A 2,827-nucleotide genomic window follows, 5' to 3' on the forward strand; every position below is an offset into this window, starting at 1 on the left:
ATGTGCGCTCCTCTAATTCTGCTCTCTTGAGGATCCCTGATTATAATCGCTCAGCCTTTGGTGGCCGTGCCTTCTGTTGCCTAAGCCCTAAGCTCTGGAATTCTCTGCCTAAACCTCTCCGCCTCGCTACCTCTCTTTCCTCCTTTAAGATGCTCCTTAAAACCTATCCCTTTGACCAAGCTTTTGGTCACCTGCCCTAATTTATCCTTATGTGGATCGGTGTCAAATTTATTTGTCTTAAAATACTCCTGTGCCGCGCCTTGGGTCGTTTTACTATGTTAAAGGCGCTATATAAATACAAGTTGTTGTTGTCATCGGACCATTCATTCAACAACAACAACTTACATTTATATAGCACCTTTAATGTAATAAAACGTCACAAGGCGCTTCACAGGAGAGTTATCAAAAAGTAAAATTGGAAACTGAACCACCTATGGAGATGTTAGGGCAGATGACCTATTTTATATTATTATTTTATAACATTCAAATGTTAATGATGTTTCCTCTTGTGAACTGATACAAGTCAGTACAAGGATGCTGTAAATAGAGTTATACATTTGTTAGTAGCACCTGCCCTGACAGCCCAGACAAAATCAGGAATTTTGCATGTGGGGAATCACAGGGACCAACCTATTGCATGGTAGCATATTTTTCTTTAATTGTTGCTGCACTGTGCACATGTTGTAAGTTACGTACAAATTATTGCAAGATGAATTTGTGTGCTTACGTTTGTGTGGGGGAGAGAACCTACTCGCGGCCTTGTTTTGCTTTGTCTTGCTTGGCACTGTGCCGTGACGTCAGTTGGTTGGAACGGCCAAGTTGCTGCAGTGGAATCCTTCTTTATAGTTTCTTCAGCATTGTTCCAACGCAACAAAACGTACACCTATCTTTTCCAGAAAATTCCAGTTTGAAATGTCGTCCAGTATGACAGAATCGTTAAACACTTCTCTGTTGTGTACTTTTTATATTGCAGACTCCAGTACACCCAGCAGCTGTACACTTCCTTTACTGTTATTCCATCCAGCTGCATACTTTCTACTTAATATCTGAATCTATGATGCCATTGCACAGCCAGCAGCTCTCAAACAGCTGAATCATTAGCCACTTTTGGTGGCCTTCTGCCAAAAAATGAGCAATGCATTGTAAAAGGAAAGACTCAGTCCTGTCTGAGAAGCTGTACAGCATTTTTGGACAGTAGCTGGTGCACATTTAATGGGATTAGGGTGTATGGTCTCCATCTTAGCTGCTTGCTGAGAGGAAGGGGTGTATGGCAAAAGCTTAAAAGCTTGGCTCCCACTCACAGAGAAGTTAAGCCAAGATTTCAATCATTTTAAACCATCTCTTTTTAATGCTTTCAATGTGTTACAAACTTACATCATTAATTTTATTGTGTATTGCTGTGTTTTTAAAAGGGAGGTGTGTAAGTCTTAACCAATGTGAGATGTATTTTTTTTTATAAGAGTATTGAAGCTAAGTAGGGGAGAGTACACACATATCTATTCCCAAACTGCTCTTTCTGACCAAATAAGATACATATACAGAAGATATTTGATCTAATATTGTCCTTGGAAGCTATACAATAAACATGGTGCAAAGCCATGTTTTACATGGTTTCTGTATCAATGATGCAGTCTAAACAATGAATATCAGATTGAACCTATGATGCATCAGAGAGCACTCTAGCGAAGGGGTACCGCATGTTGTATCTAGCATGAAGATGACAATACAGTAAGTGCTAATCATATTTTATTGGTTGGACTTCAATTGATGGTGGATTACATAGTACCTAGTATTTACAGCACACAAACAGGCCACTTGGCCCAACAGGTCCATGCCGGTGTTTATGCTCCACACGAGCCTCCTACCACCTTTCTTCATCTAACCCCATCAACATATCCCTTTATTCCTTTCTCTCTCATGTGTTTATCTTGTTGAGCAAGATTTGATAGTAAATTGCATGCTCAAATCCACAAGTTTAAAACAGACTGACCTATTTGCTGCAGGGCTAGCATAATTCTTTTGTACCATTGTTACTATCACAGGATCTACCACCTAGAAGGACAAGGGCAGCAGGCGCATGGGAGCACCATCACCTGCAAATTCCCCTCCAAGTTACACACCATCCTGACTTGGAAATATATTGCCGTTCCTTCATCGTCGCTGGGTCAAAATCCTGAAACTCCCTCCCTAACAGCACTGTGGTGGGAGTACCTTCACCGCAAGGACTGCAGCGGTTCAAGAAGGTGGCTCACCACCACCTTCTCAAGGGCAATTAGAGATGGGCAATAAATGCTGGCCTTGCCAGCGACGCCCACATCCCAGGAATGAATACATTTTTTTAAAAGATCATAGATGACATCATGAAGAACAGCTCAGCAACATGAGCAATCAGTGCTGGCAACCGTACTATTCTTCCTGGTTGTTTGTTTCACAAATTCAAGAACAACCATCTTCTGTGTGAGAGATAATATAATCTAACCAGGTCAAGTGATCAGGTTGGATGGTCTTTGATGTTTGCAGAATTTTCATTCTATGATTTAGAAATATTCTTCGGCTTTGTAGATTTTATTTTCTGTTTAATAACATCCATCTCTTGAAACCTGATAGAATCATTTTGGCAGATATTAGATGAAAATAGATATTTTGAGAATTGAAGAAGGTCTCTGGGTGTTCGCAAGACTCTTCCAATCCTAGTGTACCGCAAGTTACTGATCTGAACTGTAAATGCGGGAGCCTTCTGAATAATTTGAGTTGAGAAACACTGGCCCCGATATTATCTCGGTGGCGCTTTTGGTGCGGGGGTTAAGGGGGGGTTTGGGGGCAGTTA

The sequence above is a fragment of the Somniosus microcephalus genome, chromosome 21 (assembly GCF_052327205.1).
Source record: "Somniosus microcephalus isolate GS21.2 chromosome 21, FLI_Smic_1.0, whole genome shotgun sequence".
In the NCBI taxonomy this organism is placed as follows: domain Eukaryota; kingdom Metazoa; phylum Chordata; class Chondrichthyes; order Squaliformes; family Somniosidae; genus Somniosus; species Somniosus microcephalus.